Raw genomic sequence first — 16904 nt, forward strand, 5'->3', positions numbered from 1 at the left:
TGAGGGGAACAGGAGTACACAGAGCAAAACACCAAATGCATTGGCGAGAAGGCTGGGCAGAAGGGCTTGCTTAGAAATGTGCTCCCGAATGTATAGCCAGGATCACATGAGCCACTTTCAAAATGAAGTCTGGTTACTGTAAATGTATCAGTGTTTGACATGAATTATTTCTATATAGTAAAATATGATTCCCCATGTTGGTCCAGGAGCTAGTGTAGGATTCCAGAACTGAAGGACTGCAGCAAAGGGATAAGGCTGGACGGATTGGGGGCAGAATCAGAATCTTGATTTTAAAAGGATTCTTTGGCATTTTTCTTTAACTGTATTTGTTCACATACTTTTTTCCCCTACTGCTTATGCAGAGCATTGGCATGTGATGAATGAACGTCTGCTAGAAAAATAATTATCTCAGGTTTTTTTTTTTTTTTTTTTTTTTGTCTTACACTGTCTTTATTTTCCGTTCATTTTTGAAGGATGATTTTGCTGGATATAGAATTTTGACGAACATATTTTTTTCTTTTAGCACTTAATTTTGTCATCCTATAGCCTTCTTGACTTCACAAGTCTAATCAGAGATAATCATAACATTGTTTGCATGTGTGTTGTGTTGTTTTTCAGCTGTAGCTTAAGTGATAATTTCTTTGCTTCTGACTTTCATTACTTAGATTAAGATGGGCAGAGGTTGTGCCTGTACACCTCAAACCCAAGACTTCCAGCGTCCGCCAGTGGAGCAGCGTGTGGGTTGAGAGATGCATTCAAAGGTGCAAACCATTCTCCACCTCCCCTCCCCTTCACAGTTTGCCAGATTTTCTAGGGTCTCCCTCACAGGAGCAAAGTTGAGCAGTCAGCCAGTGACCTGTGGAGAAGCTGTCTCACTCCTTTTATGGTTCTCTTCTATTTAGGAACTCCCCGGTAAACATCTGGCCAGCTGCTTGTGCGAACCAGAATGCAACCTGAGGACTTCATTTTGAAAGTGGCTCGTGCGATCCTGGCTATACATTCAGGAGCACATTTCTGAGTTTGACCCCTCTGGCAGCAGAGGCTCTTGCTTTCGAGGTAAAGTTCTAATTCTTCCGAATCGAGCTGGCTGTGCGCTTGGGGCAGGCATAGAATGGGAGCAGCCCTAAGTAAGAACGGCCGCTATTTCCTACATTTCTTATCTGAAGCTCTTGCAATTCTTAAAAACAACAAAATTTCCTAATTTGTTGTTTGCCTTTAGTCACCCTCCAAGGCACTTAAATAATTCTTTTTTATAATTTTATCCATTTTTACCCTTTTTTTCTGCAGAGGGGCATCATCTACCCTGTCTGTAACCATTATTGGAAATCCTATCATTATTAAATTCTTAAATGGTGTTCAGTGAAACTGATGATACAAACAAAATGTGTTGTAAGTGACATTTTATGGATTCTCTAAAATCATAACTCTTAGAAACCTGCTCAGTTTGCTTCAGATCCTCAGAATTACTGTGGCTCATGATATTTAGTAGAAATATCATATTTTGTCTGCTGGCCACGCAAAAAAAAATCTTTGACTTAATAGTATTTCACAGACATAAATCCATGATGTGCTCTTATCTACATCAGTGTTCTTGAAGAATGAATGGCAGACTCAGATATCAAAATGTCATGGTGACCTCGTCTTTGCTCTTATATATATTTCATGATTTTTCCCTAATTGGCAAACTACAGTTGGGGAAAATTACCCCCAAAACGTATGATAGGTAGATAGAATAGAAATTAGAATAGAGTAGCTAGACTGTATGTTTTCTGTCCAATATAATCTCAGCCTCCCTAAGTAACTCTATTAGCAATTCGGAGATCTATGGTACTTTGGGGAAAATGGCACAATTTAGCTGAACAGGGGAAGGAAAATTTCTTTGACATTTTCTAAGGGTTATCTCCTATTATATTAAGAAAGTGTAGCAGCATTTTGTTGGAGCCAGCAAAAGAGATAAAATTTTGCTTGAAATCCCAATCTCTGGTCCAGAAAAGGTCTTTATTATTTAGCCTTCAGGAAAACGGAAGTGACAGACTGCAGCTGTTGGTGGATATGACTCCTTTTATGCTCTCCCTACTTCTTTTATTCCCAGTAGGATACAGAACTGATTAAACACTGACTCCAGAATGTGAACCCAAGAAGTTTCATAATCATGTGAGTGCCGTTAGCATGCACAAATGTTGCCATGGTGATCAGAACTTGACATTATAATCTGCATTAGCTTCTTTAAAAACGGTTAAATAGGTGTGGTGTCAGAAAGCTGATAATTCCAGCTGTATGCCTAAATCTCATCACTCACCCTGATTTTTTAGATCTTAAATTTGGTTTGCTGTTTCTGTTTATGACTACAGTATACCTCAGAGAAGCTGTGTATGTGTCAATCTCATTAAGTTGTCTGTGTTAATAGGTCAGCAAATAATCTTCTTATGCGTGACACCACTGAACCCAGGACATTTTAAATAGAAACACTCAGCATCGAAACGCCTGTAGTTTAACTACAAAACCAGTAGCAATTCAGGCAAAAGTTGTGGGGTTCCTTAAACTAACACTTAGCATGCTGGAGAATCTTTCCTCCTTTTTTAATTTTTCCTCTTCAAGTTCAAATCAACAGCCAAATCATACTCCATTTCCTACCCATTTCTGGAGGTGTCAGTTGGAGAACTTTAGCAGCACAATGGCTTTCAGATTAATTTTGACAAGTGCTCCCGGGCGCACCTTCCCACGGCCACTGGGTCAGTCCGCTGCGCAGCTGAGGGATCTACCAGGGGACTGTACTCCACCCTTAGATAACCATGGGTAGCATCTAAAAGCCATCATAGGGCACCTGACAGTGAAGCTGCTTAATAAGAATCTTTGCCTTTCATCCCAAATCAACATTATGGTTCTTCTTCTTTATAGCTTTTTTGGTACCAAATTCCTTCTGTATTCAGAGAAGAAAGTTTTAACATAATTTTTTTGAAGATGCTTGGGTTGAGGATTTTAGTTTCATTGCACAGGTGTGAGATGCTTTGGTTTTTAAAAGAAAAGGCTTATTTGAAAGCCATTTCTAACTGGTTGACTGTGACTGTCCATTGTCCTATTTCTGTATCCAGCTCTCTGTTCTCACAGTATCACTGTGTCGGATTATTTTTCTTCACATGATTACCCTTCATTTTTTATTTCCTGCCTAGATTTGTAAGTTCTAAATCCTACTGCTTACTTTCTCCTTTAAGGAAAAATATATCAAGAAGTATAAAAAACTTCTCTATTTTTTGCTGTTTTCTATGCCTGCTGGTTTCTGAAGGTAAGGACTGGAGGCCACATTTCAAACGCACGCCCAGCTACAGGGCTCAGCATTACAGGCTACGGTGTTTAAGGGTTTTAACATATTTTCAATGACATCTTACTCAGATTTGTCTATTTGGCTGATAATTTGTATTACACATCTTCAATAAATTAACTTAAATTTGGGCACAAGTGATTAAACCTTAAAGGATTAATTTGGTTGCTCTATCAATATACTGGTATGCTTGAATCTTCAACATTGCTTGAAAATGTTTACATGACAATGACAAAGACAGGAGGGAGTTGTGAGAAGAGGAACAGCGGTTAATTCTGTGTCCAGTTATTATATCACCATCAAATCGCTTTGCAATAGCTTTGGGATTCTAAATTCATAAAAGGTATGTATTTTTTAGAATATATTTAACTTCTACATATTGCGTATACACTGTGCCTAATTGTGAGATAGGCACCATAAGAGATCAAACATTTCCTGATAAAGCGGATGTTATGGGCTGTATTATGCTGCCCCCCAAATTAATATGTTGAAGTCTTAACCCCTAGTACCTCAATTGAACTGTATTTGGAGATAGAGTATTTAAAGATGTAATTAAGTTAAAATGAGATCACCCTAATCCAATATGACTGGTGTCTTCATTGCACAAGGAAATTTGGACACAGACAACAAGAAAAAGATGATGTGAAGACACAGGGAGACAGTGGTTATCTACAAGCCAAGGGGAGAGGCTTGGAACAGATACTTTACTCGTGGCTCTTAGATGAAACCTACCCTCCCAACACCTTGATCCCAGATTTCTGACTTTCAGAACTCTGAGAAAATAAATTTCTGTTGTTTAAGCCACCCCATCTGTGACACTTTATTCTAGAAGCCCCAGCAAACTATTACAATGGGTTTATATGTATCATTAGAATTGGGGAAGATTCATACATCTGCCTGGCAAAGAGCATTTTTTACACTTTTTGCACAACAATATTAGGCAAGCTACTGACTGTCACGCAGCACGGCTATTCATACCCCTCCTGTGTGGGGATTTCTGTCCCTAAGGTTTGTGCTCGGGTTCTGCGGCTCTCAGGTTCACCCCTCTCTAATAGAAACCCTATATCATACATACGAGAGTAATTTTAGCAGGAACTCAGAGTTCACAAGTTGAATTATGAACTGAATTTGACCTCCCCCATATGCATTCAACCTCTGCTTGTGCCTACAGCGAGTAGTTCTTACGGGTCAACTAGTACATGATCATTGTAATGGTAATTATTAATCATAACAAGAGAGCAATTCACAAGGATGATGGTATAATAATTACAACATGTATACATAAAACATACTAGTGGCATTGGGCTTAGAGTTAACCTACCTTCATGATTCAATCACCAAGGAGAGTAAAAGAAAGGGAATGAGTGGGTTATCTATACCAAGAGTGTCTGCAGATGGTTTACATCTGTTTACATTAATGTAGGATGAAAAGGCTGATGATTCAGTGGGCCGGCTAACAGCTGACCATAAGGTCTTTGCCTTAACGAGACCAGAAGCACCCTTGCTGATTTAATAAGGTTTCCTCACACCTAGGTGTTCCACAGGTGGCAACTAGAGGGAACCATATTTCTGCTAGAGCAAAGACCACTGGACCACTGACAATGGAAAGCCAATGAGCCAAACCAAATTGATTCATTTGTAAATTAAACATCTTTGTTTCAAGCTCAAACATGTCTCAACCTTTCTTGACAACAATGGATCAAGAAAATATGTGGCAAAAGGAAAGATCTGGTCAAGAGTCCTAGACTTCAACAAAAGGATCCTAAGAGGAAATTACTTGGAGATATTTCAGTCACATCCACATTGAAGTGAAAATGTCCCTCTGCTTAGCAAAGCACAGAGAGAGAGCCACAGGTATTTTATAACCATAAGCTGTCGCTACACAATAGTGTGTGTGTGTGTGTGTGTGTGTGTGTGTACACCCACATGTACCTGTGCACATGTGAGGATTGCTGGATATTTATTACCTTGAACATCAGACTTCCCTGTCCAGGACTATGTGGACCTAAGATTTCCTTTCTAGGTTCTCTCAGTTATAAAACTATTCTCCATTATTTTACATAACCCTTTACTTTTTCTCTTCAATTGTCCATTTGCTTTAACCCTCCAGATTTTCCTTCTCTGGCTCTTATTTTTTGTTCGATATATACACAATTCACTCATAGCCTGCTGCACTCCTGCTAACTCACCTTCTCAATTTATCACCCTCTGCCCCACAGTGACTGCGAATTAATAGGCCTGTGAGAAGCCTTGTCAAATATAATGTCCCTGACATTCTATCCAACTCCCAAGCCTTCAAAACTTTTATCTTTTAAAACAGACACCAAAATATGACCTTTCTGTTATTGTTTATATTAGAGAGATAAAATCACATATAAATGTATTTATATAATTCATAAAATATATTTTATATTGGTATATATGTCGAACTTTCACATTTTTATAATTTCTATATTGAGAAATTATCAAGAAAAATAGGAATATATCAACAAAAGGAATTCAGGTATAACTTGGACTCAGCAGTACTATATTCTCTGAAAGTTTGCCTCATTCTGGCAATGAAAGCGGCAAATGATAATGGCTCCAAAGGACGCATTAGCACTTATGCTAGCATTGCACTTGCAAGAATAGTAGTCAGAGTTTATCACTGACCCATTATTGTGCTAATCCACATAGACCAATTGGAATCAATATTGCTCCATGCATGACCATCATAAGTGTGCCATTATCTAGTATCCTGCCAAAATGAAGAAATTAAAAATGGAAGAGGGGCAGTAATAGCCCAGGTTAAAAATTAAAAATATATAAATGAATAATCTTTTATTTGATAGAGCAAGAGCTACGAATATGGCTTACAGAAGAAGATGATAGAAAAAATATCACTCTCTCACTTTTTAATTTTCCCTTTCAGTCAATCTGACTTTAACAAAATCAATAGCTGCCAATAGTCCACAGAGGACTCAAGTAAAGTTGCTTTTAAAACCATTGCTAATTACAAAGAAACTGCTCATAGCCCTGTGTGATATTTTGAAGGTCGTGCCTACGAATTGTGCAAGTCACTTACGCTCACAGTCAATGGTTATCATCCAGTCCCAAAGAATACCTAACTGCAAGCAAGGGAGCCTGGGAAATGTAACCTCATCTGTGCCCAGGAAAAAGAAGAAACGGATTTGGTAAATAGCTAGTAGTTTTTGCTACAATTCCTTCTTCTTGACACCAATTATCCATTTGCATTTTTCTTTCTATTCTTAGAACACACCCGTTCTCCTCATAAAGGGAGAGAGACCAGAGTCCCATCTGGCTACTTAACCCAGCTCGCAGTCCAGGATCGTTAGGTAACGTGCAATCTTCTTTAGGTCCCAACGTGTTCCTCGTGGTGTAACAGCATATAAACTAAAATCACAAACTTGCTGCATCCCCAGCTGATACAAACAACCCCATATACAATGAAGGAGCAGAGACAAGCTATGCCTCATGAAAACTTCTACTCAAAAAAAGACAATGGGAAACACAGCAATCACTGATCCATGGCAGTGATGGGATAGTGCTCGACTGCAACTGGGAAGATTCCCACCCTGCTCTTTGCTTAGACCTGGACTGGGTTATGTGGAAGGAACCACATTATCCATCGTACTCAGCAGCACTTGGCGCTGCCCACCAGGAGGGTGTGGAGGAGTTTGCCTTCTTTTAGGGTCTAGGAGTCTGCATAGCTTTTTCAGGCTATTTCCTCTTATGGCAAGTTGGAAGTGTGGGCTAAAGATTGGGTCACAGTCACAAGTTATTTTTAGCTAGGCTCACGGTTTCCTTAGCAATACAGTTCCCTCAAAAACCTTGGAGAATACAGAAATATGATTCCCTCAAAAACCATATCTAATTTCTTTCAGTCAGTTCAGGGGTCAGAAACCACACCCAAGAATGTTTCCGAGATAGAGTTCTCCAGCATTCCATGGCGCCATGTCTTTCCCCCCAGTCTTTGCTCCTTCCTCCCCCCAAAAAGAAAGCTCACTCAATTTCTACCAGTCTGAGGCCAGCTGAAATAATAGGCTCTGATTAAAAAGGCAATTCCTTGAATCTTATATGGCCCCACAACTGGTCACATTTTTTTTTACCTGAGAAGTCTAGATGATTCTTATGCCCTCAATGCCTCTTCCATCTTCTTAACTATTATTTGAACTTTAGAAACTATTGATCAGTTTTTACAATCATGTAAAATCACTATCATTTCTGCTTGAAAACTAGCCTATCTTTTTTGCAACCCATTAGTATTATGAAATGCAAACAACATATCCTGCTATTCTTGCTTTTTCCAACAATTTTCTTAAGAGCTGTAGGCTTAGTAGGCACTTGATCTACTTTCCAAGTTATCACAGGTGACAGTTTTATCCAATGTTTTTGCTGTGATAAACAGGGATCTCCAGCTTTATGGTCTTCTATATTTTCTACCCACAACCAACCTGCTAAGCCAATGCCACAAATTTAAGTGCTTTCTTACAGCAGCATACAACTTCTTACATAATTTTTTTAAATGGTTCAGTTGACCTAGCTACCGTAATAAACCACCACCAAATTAGTGGCTGAACAGACTGCAAGAGTATTTGCCCATCACATATGTGATGTGTATGAGTATGTCCCCACTGCTGTCCCCCATGTGGTGATTCAGAGACTCGGGCTATTCCCCTGTCATGGCTCTGCCATCTCCTGCACCTTAGAGCTCTTGGCATCGAGCTGGCAGATAGGGAAGGAGCATGAGAACTACTTATGAGAGGACAAAAGATTACCTTTATAACTTCTTTTAATTTTTGATGACACTGTAAATCATGATTGTGTAGGTTCTTTTTATTAGCTTTTTGAATTGCATTTCATCCTATTTGTTATTGTTGTTATTTGTTTTCTTTTTGAGAAATAAGAAGTCCCATACCAGCCTCCAAATTTTGCCTCCTAAAGACTTAAATTAACACACCAAAAACCACAGTTCTTTTAGGTCTTAAAAGACACAGATCTGCCCAACTCTGGACTTTTCAATGTGCTTCCCATTTCCTTGTGCCTTCCTTCAACATCAGCCTGTAGTAGCCCCTATTTCAAGTTTTTTTTTTAATTTATTTGTACTAAAGCTTGGCAAATCACCTATGTACTTAATGCCCAGCTTCTCCTGAGACTCTTATTTCTTCTTGTACTACATAAAATTTTGTGACTCACGTCTACCTTCCCTGTCTTCTTGCCTTTCATTTTTTCTGAAAGAAAAAAAAAATTAAAATTGCTATTTTTATGTCAGGAATATCTATCTGTTCAAAGTGAGTCCATCTCATTTTGAAACATATGAGATGATAGTCCTTCTTCAAACCACTCACTTCTGATCAATAGTCCTCTTATAAGAATCCCTGTCCTCTTCCATTTGGCAACTTACTCCTGAGTTTATCTGATTAAGGGAGAAAGTAAGTATCGATTTGCATCATCCCAGCTGTACTAGAACACAAGCTTTTATAATGTATATAAATGGAACTTAACGGAATTGATAATCTGGTATCTAAAGAATACTATGAAGGAATAAAGAAATATAAATATAAATATCTAAATATGCTTTTGTGCCTTCAAATCATGCCACACTGCAGACTCCACAGTCCTCTCAGGGTGACGGGGAAGCGGTGGCACTGTCTTGGAGAGGCACTGTGCACTCGCGAGAAAATCGCCTCCCCTTGCGACGGTCCGGATGAGCATTCTCAGCGTCCTCCGGGGCCTGTCATCTGCACTGCTGAGTTCCAGAGCAACAAATCTCCAGAAACACAAACCGAATCAGATCCAGCCCCGACAGTGTCAGCTGTGAACGGACACGGGACGTGAGCACACGGACACGTCAGAGGACGTGTAGCCCACACGCCTCACTTTACAGACACGCCCCACAGACTGGCTACCAAAGCGTGGCCCACAGACAAGCGGGAACTGTGACAAACGCAGCCCGCAGGCCGCACTCCCTGCCTACGGAGCAGGAATCTGCAGTGTCACAAGACGGAGAATGATCGAGAGGCACAGTGAAGTCTGAGAAGCACTGGCCTGGTGTCAGTGAAGTTCTATCAGCAAGGCGTCGTGGTTTAAACCCGCTCGAGTGTTATCACCTTCATATCTACCGCACGCTGCGTACTAATATAAAAGAAGGGATATAAAAAAAGCTGTTTCGCCTTTCTCAGAACAAAATATTCTATACATTGAAAGTATTATAGAATCCAAAGTTTTAAGCATCAAAACATCTAATCAACTGCTGACATGACATTTTTCCACAAGCATTTAATGTCCTATTATCTCTGTATGTGTGCTTTATTCTATATTCATCTGAGCAAATATTAGACCCCTTTTTCCCATCTGCACAATGCACGCGACGGTGTCTAGATCCACGCGACAGCAGCGTCAGTACAGTAGGCGAGGACATCGCACGACCTCAGCACACAGTAGCACACTGTTTGTGACCATGTATCTTGTGGCCAAGAATTAAACTGAAATTCTTTTTTAAGTTGTTTTAGGTTGCCTTTTACAGAAGCATCATTTTTCTTATTCTCCTTAAAGCGAGCCCGTTTCTAGTGTTGTTTAAATTAAAAGTGAAATCTCACATCTTTCTCTTTCCAACAGCCCTTGAACAACAGAACCTTCATTTTCACTCAGTTACCCCAAGAGCTTAACGCTATGTTGAACTTTCCTTGCGGAACCCTTGTCTTTCCTGTATGTTTTCAATAATACAAAATTCACAAGTCTTATGATGCAACTTAACTTTTGCACTCAATTATTTATTTCAAATGTAGCTTTTCTTTTATAATAGCTAAACACTTGAAAATTGTTCGCAATTACTTCCTTTATGATCTCAAACTCTAATGAATTGCGTTTTGTCTCCCAAATGTATTTTAAAATTGACTATGTCTCGATGTGTTGGGTGAGTCAGAGTATTGTACTATGATTGACTACACTTGTACATAACAACATGATTTTTGTAATTAAAAATTTAATTCTGCTTCTCCCTTGTCATTATCCAATTTCAATATGTTCTTATCACTTCATAACCTTTGTCCCAGGGGATGTGGCCACTGTTTCAAATTCTGTTCCATTTTTTGTTTTTTACTGCTAAACTGTCGCTGTTTTTCTTGTCTTTCTTTCATGTTAAATTCTAATTATTACTATTTTTTTCTTTTTAAAAAAAATATGTATCCCAAGAACACTTGTCCTAGGCCTGGTGATACTGTGGTTCAGCTATGTAATTCATTCTTCTGGAAATCTAGTAGTAACGGCCCTGATACTCTATTTTTCATGTGCTCCAGCTCTCCTTTGGTCGTGGCTCTTGAAAAGCTCAGCCCCTCCAAGTGTGCGCCTACCTCTGTGGTACAAAGTTGTCTTCCCCATCTCAGTCCATCTGTGGTTTTCCTATCAAAGTGCAGAGTACCTGACTTGTGTTTCCTTCCATCCTTATTATTTTTTCAAATCACAAAACAGGGAACATCTTTTTATCTGCCTAGTTTCAATAAGATTCTACCAGGAAAAGAACATGGTTTAAATCCTCTCAAATTTTAGTTCCATGATCGGAGTAGTTTTATCCTTAGGAGCACCACTCAGGGTTCTCCCTAATTCCCAAAACATCTTCTTAGGTAACTCAAAGTGACGTCAGTTTGAGCCTCAAAATATCCTACTGTGGAAGTGTATTATTGCAGCAATTAGTTTCCCTGTCAGGGTCTTAAAAAATAATCTCTTCTGTCAAAGAGAAGGCATATTTTAAGAGAAAGCAATCACATTATACACAGGAGCACTGGCTTTGAGTAACCCTCAACCACACATAATTATTAATAGAGAAATTGCAAAAGTGCCCATACTTCCCCTCTGTTCTATTGTTAACACCAATTAGGATTGGAAGTTTCCTAATCATCACGTATCTCTAAGCAAAAGGGAAGGAACTGCCCATAGCAATTGGACAGATAACAATTTTCCAGCACTACTTTGAGAATTTGAGGGTCCAGCACCATGTCTTACTCACTTCTGTACTAGCTTTTAGCACAATGGTCAGCACCAAAATATGTTTGTTGGATTCAAGTTAACCTTACTTATCTCTTTAAATTCAATGCATAACTCAGATGATCTGACTTTTTTACAGATATTATTTGTTTAGCATTTTGTCTTATAGTCGTTGCACATAATTTCCAGTTCTTTTAACATCATAAAACCATTGTGCAAATAAGATAGCAATGGAAAGAGAAATATGTTGCAAGTGTTTTGCTAAACAGTCCTTAACCTGACAAATAAAGAAGTATACCACTAGTCAGATCTTTAAAAAAAATGAAATTACTTGTAAATGACTTTTAAAAATTACATTCAACTGAAAGTTTGGCATTCAGCCAAAATTTAAAAGTGCTTTTTTTCCAAACTAAATGATATTATTATTTTACATTAGTCCTATTTAAGAAGTTATTACAATCATATTATCTTACTTTTCAGCCATTTGTCCATATTTTTACTTCGATATATTTTATACTTCACACAAGAAATCTGCTTTGGTATTTGAGCATGTTTGCAAAGTTTTAAGCCTCAATGAATTTTCTCAACAATTTTTAAAACACTCCAGAAGAATAGAAATCTTTCGTTTTAGCAGGTTGAATGACACAGCAATAACAGTCTACATGGGAGAGCTAAAGAAGCAATAAACTGCAAAGCATGAACTCAGACAGCTGGATTTAGAAATCAGAAGGGCTCAGATTTGAAATGATGTAAAATCTCCTATCCATATTCCAGTTCAAAGAGAAATGTATAATGTCTGCAATTATTTCATGTTTAATGATTAAAAGATATATAACATAAGTACTCATAGAAGGACTCTATGCTAGATCCTTTAACTGGGAAGAAACTACAGTTCAAACAGGCTAAGTAATTCGGCCAAACATACATAGCCAAAGATAGCAGAGGTGAGACATAATTGTAGACCTGATTTCAAAATGAAGCTCTTTCCCCTGTGTCATGCCATCTCTCAATTAGGACATAAGCAATTGTCATAAATTTTGCCTTTTCAATTCTACATAGAGAGCTCTGGACTGAATTCTGGAAGGATGAACGGCAGTGAGGACTTTGCCAAAAACTGTTTGACATCAAACGAGTGATTCAACATCTTACCAGTTCCTCATATGAAAAACGAGAGCCTGAACTAGCAACTTTGGAGATCTTTCCCCCTCCAACGGTATATTTGGGAGGTAGGGTAACAATAAATAATGGTGGGAAAAAAGATACTTTATAATATCATTGAAAAGAAACTATTTCCAGGAAAAAATCATAAATATTTAATTCTATTCACTAATCCATATCTGTCTTTGTCCCTGTGGGCTGCCAAAACAAAATACCATAAACTTGGTAACTTATAAACAACAGAAGTTTATTTCTCACAGTTCTGGAGGCTGGGAAGTCCAAGATCAAAGTACTGGCAGAGTTGGTGTCTGGTGAGGGCACATTTTGTGGTTCGTAGATGGTACTTTCTAGCTATGTCCTCACGTGGTGAAAGGGACTAATGAGCTCTTTGGGGCCCCTTTTACAAGGGTACTAATGGCATTCATGAGAGCTCCACCCTCAGAATCTAGTCATGCCCCAAAGGCCCCACCTTCCAACACCATGACCTTGGGGGTTAAGGCTTTAACATACGAATTTTAGGGGCACCCAGACATTCAGACCGCAGCAATATCAAACTCAAAAAAAAATTTAACTTTTAATTATTTTAATAATTACATTTAATATGTAAAAGTCAGGAAACCCATAATTATTATTAAAATTTTTAAAAATTTAACAGAAGACCCTCATGACCTCAACATATTCATTTCCTCAATTGGCACAAAGTATATTAACAAATTTCCTAAAAGTATGAAGACAGACTGAATTCTCCCTCTGTTATTCATTCCTTAGGATGCATTTGCGGATGCTGTAGGGTAGGAATCAGCTTAACATGTCTGATAAAAAGAAAGTCAATAATGTTAGCGTGTTATCAACCAATGGGAAAATGCATGGGATGAAGTCTGGGAAGCGGGAGAATCAGATCAAGGAGGGGGTCTGGATTTTAAATACATCGGGAAGCCACTGAAAGGCATAGAGGGTATGGGTAAGGGTGTAAGTAAGGCAAGCCTGAAAACAGCAAGGTCTCTATCTTTAGAATATTTCCAAAAACTGATAAATTCTTATTACCTCCACTTATACCACACTGGTCCAAAGCATGACCATATGACAACTGGATTACTGCAACGGTCTTCTAACTGGTCTCTCTCTTTCTACCACTGACCCCAGTAGTTTATCACCAGCAGTCTGGGTGATACTATCAAAACATAAAGCACATTGTATCATTCCAGTGCTCAGAACTCTCCAATGGGATCAGGGCAAAAGCCAAAGTTCTTACAAGAACCTACAAAGTCTCAATAATCTGACATCCCACTGTCCGTCTGACCTAATTTCCTACTATTCTCTCCATGGCTTCCTCCATTCCAGCAACGGTGACTCCCTGGCCATTCCTGGAACGTGTGAGGACACTTCCGTCATTCAGTCTTCCCAGGGGCATTTCCTCTGCCAGGAGCGACCTTTCTCCAGATACCTGCTTAGCTTGAATCCTCATTTCCTTCACTTCCTCATTCAAATTTTCCCAAATCATCCTATTTAACCTCTTCTTCTACCAGGTACTGTTCCTTCCCCTTCACTGTTATCTTTTTCTCCAAAGTACTTGACACTTTCTAACATGCAAATATTAATATTTAATGAATGTGTTTATTTTCTGGTTCACACTAATAGAATATAACCTCTACAAGGATAAAAATGTTTTCTGTTTTGTTTTCTGCTGTGCCCACAATGCCTAGAACAGCACCTGATTTATGGCAAGCATCATGAACAGCAAATACTTGTTCAATCACTGAATCTTCCTCTTTCTTCCAATGGGCATTGCCATTGTCCTGATTTAGGCCGTTATCAACTCTTTGTCTTTTGTAACAATCTCCTAAATTGTCTTCCTGTCTTAAGTTTCAGACCCCTAAGATCCATCGTTTCCTAAAGCTATCTTTCTAAAGCACATCCCGTTCAGACTTCTGTGCCAAAAAATCTGCATGACTGCTATCAAAGATATCTTTTACAAATATTGGTGTACAACAGCATCACTTGATTCTTCAACCTTCAGATTCCAAGTTGTCACCCAAAACCTCGTTAATACAAATACAGAATGATGCCATAGTGCCTAAAATATTTTAAAATAAAACAAAATGTGAATAGAAGGCACAAGTCATTTCAAGGATCACAAGGCCAGAAGCCTTAGGAAAGCCTCCAAGATAACCAACTGGCCTCAACTTACCTGTCCAGTCTCTCTCTCTGTTTCACTTTATCCATCCCATGCATGAGAAAGTGTGGACAGACAAGCAACGTGTGCCCTCAGACTACAGAGAGAGATCGTTACATTCAGGGAAGCAAGTATACGAGCTGGTTAAGAAAAACTACAGGAAAGGGAAGTTTGTTCTTCTGGGAGTGAAAAGTCATCTGCATTCTTTCAAATTTTATTTGTTTAACTACACAGCTAACTCTAAAGTGATAGGTAAAAAAAATTCCACTTGCTGAAAAGCATATTCCCATTACAAATTATGATTAAGGTCAATATCGATGATTGGTTACACCAACTTACTTTAAAACTACATGATAGAGTTTGGATGTCTGTCCACTCCAAATCTCATGTTGCAATTGTACCCCCAGTGCTGGAGGTGGGGCTTGGTGGGAGGTATTTGGATCACGGGGTCAGACCCCTCATGGCTTGGTGCCATTCTCCTGGGATTCAGTGAGTTTTCATTCTTAGTTCCCCCGAGATCTGGCTGTTAAAAAGAAACTGGCACCTCCCTTCTCTCCCCTTCTCCCTCTCTCACCATGTGATATGCCTCCTCCCCCTTCACCTTCCACCATGACTGGAAGTTCCATGACACCCTCACCAGAACAGACGCTGCCGCCATGCTTCTTGTAGAGCCCACAGAGCCATGAGCCAAATAAACCTCTTCTCTTTATGAATTACGCAGCCTCAGGCATTCCTTCATGGTAATACAAACAAACTATTAAAAAGGTTTCCTTAATGAGCAAGTTTTATTATTTGGTATAATTCATCACTCTCAATCATCAATCACTAAATAGTTAAATTTTAGATTGCAAAAAGTTCAAATGACCAAGGATATGACCAGTTTTCCTTTCTTCCGTTGTTAAAAATTCAAGTAACATAAATGTAAACCTTAATTTCAAGATAGGAAAATGGACATATTTCTAAATTTGAAACATCCCACAGTAAACAGGAAACCATTTAATAAGAGATCTGTAACCAGATAAAACTGGATGACAGTAGTTATAAACATGAGGGTTTAAATTTTTCATCCTATAGTAGAATTATTAAAGTTGTAACAATATTATTATGAAGTATAAAGGTAAAATATTCATCAAAAATCCCAAGGCCCTTCTAATGGACTGAGTATATTTAATTTCTCCTAGAAAATCCTGTTTGCTTCTCTCCATATGAAATACTCTTTTACAGCAGGAAACATTTTGTCCCTCCATGAACTCTGTGCTTTGTTTCTATTGTATTTGATTTCATTAATTTATATGTTTAAATTTTAATCCCATTCTCAAGAGGCCATTTATTTAGTTTTCTCTCTGTAATCTGGGTACTTCATCAGCACATGAATCAAAGGTTTTACCAATGATGTTATTGTCCAAGCAATAGGGCTTCCTCTAAGAATATTTTAAAAAGTCATTTGCCTATAGTATTCACCTAGCTTTCATATTTTAACTTGACTATGCCAGAATCTTTGTAAAAGATCATTCTATTAATATGTGTCCATATAATATCTGACCGGAGATTATTAAATAACCCATAAACCACTGGCCCAAGACAATCCTATCCATAGGCTGGGCCACCCATTAGATCTCCTTCCCAGGAATTTGGAATTTGAATACAAGTACTGAGAGACTGAGACATTGGTTAGCAAAACAGGGAAGAAAAGCAAACAAAGTAAGAACAGATAAGTGAAAACAAAGTCATGGAAATTGGAGTGAAGGCCTACAACATCCAGTTTCTGGGTGAGATGATAATTGAAAATACAGCTGACAGTTGACACTTGAACAACACAGGTTTGAACTGGGTGGGTCCACTTATGGGTGGATTATTTTCAACCAAATGGAGCTTTTAAATGCAGTACTCACAGTATGCAAAACTCACGTACATGGAGAGCCAAATTTGTGTGAGTGAGTTCTGCAGGGCTGACTGCAGGACTTGAGTATGCACAGATTTTGGTATATGGGGGTGTCATAGAACCAATCCCCTCAGATACTGAGGAGCACCTGTACTTTAATATGTAATAAAAAGGTAGGATAATTTAAAAATAATAAAATTTACTCGCTAATCGAACCTTGAAGTCAAAGTTTTCCTGAGGTCTTGAAGGCTTGGGCAGCCTCTCTAAGAATATTCCAAAGCAGTTTGATTTGTTTTAAAACTATTATTTCAATAACTTGAGTAGAAATACAATCTCACATCCAGCAATTTCATCTAAACAATGCCAAAGGTAAAATGTAGGATAATCAA

This window comes from Lemur catta, chromosome 19, assembly GCF_020740605.2.
Source record: "Lemur catta isolate mLemCat1 chromosome 19, mLemCat1.pri, whole genome shotgun sequence".
Classification (NCBI taxonomy): Eukaryota; Metazoa; Chordata; class Mammalia; order Primates; family Lemuridae; genus Lemur; species Lemur catta.